The following is a 496-nucleotide window of genomic DNA, read 5'->3' as shown; positions in this document are numbered from 1 at the left end:
TTCTGCCTCTCTCTATTTCCTCTCACATTCATGACCTCTTCTTGTATAATTTTTATTGTAACACATATTATATATAGACATGAAACCTACAGAATCCACTTAATGTTACTATTATATACATGAGTTTATGGCTGTGTAATTGGGATTGGATAATCTATCCATCAGAGGTCTTGTCCCTGAAGAAGACCAATTTTCCCTCTCTATAGCTGTTTGAAAGAAAATGGCCCCCAATGGGAGTGGCACTATTGGGAGATGTTTTGTTGGAGGAGGTGTGGTCTTATTGGAGAAAGTGTGTCACTCTACCAGTGGGCTTTGAGGTCTCTTTTACTCAAGTTATGACCAGTATAGAACACAGAACTCACTTCCTGTCACCAGAGGATCAAGATGTAGAACTCTCAGTTTCTCCACCACCATGTCTGCCTATATACTGCCATGTCCCTCCAGGATGATAATGGGCTAAACCTCTGAAACTGTATGCCAGACTCAATTAAATGTT

Source organism: Microtus ochrogaster, unplaced genomic scaffold (genome assembly GCF_000317375.1).
Source record: "Microtus ochrogaster isolate Prairie Vole_2 unplaced genomic scaffold, MicOch1.0 UNK26, whole genome shotgun sequence".
In the NCBI taxonomy this organism is placed as follows: Eukaryota; Metazoa; Chordata; class Mammalia; order Rodentia; family Cricetidae; genus Microtus; species Microtus ochrogaster.
Note: the sequence above shows the minus strand (reverse complement) of the source record.